This window comes from Cotesia glomerata, linkage group LG10 (assembly GCF_020080835.1).
Source record: "Cotesia glomerata isolate CgM1 linkage group LG10, MPM_Cglom_v2.3, whole genome shotgun sequence".
Taxonomy (NCBI): Eukaryota; Metazoa; Arthropoda; class Insecta; order Hymenoptera; family Braconidae; genus Cotesia; species Cotesia glomerata.
The window spans coordinates 15,668,856-15,669,067 of NC_058167.1; positions in this window are offsets into that span (position 1 = coordinate 15,668,856).

Here is a 212-nt window from a genome sequence, read left to right on the forward strand (position 1 = left end):
TTTTAAAGAACACCATTTTAAGTAATTTTGTCACAGAAATCACTGTATAGACATAGCTTGCACAAATTCTGATGGTTATATTCGAAAATTTACAGATTATTTTGGATTCATTGCGTTTGGACCGAAAATCGACGATTTTCAAGTGAAGGTACTTCCTTCAAGTATTTAAATAAATTTATCTTTAGAAGAACATTATTTGAAGTAATTTTTAC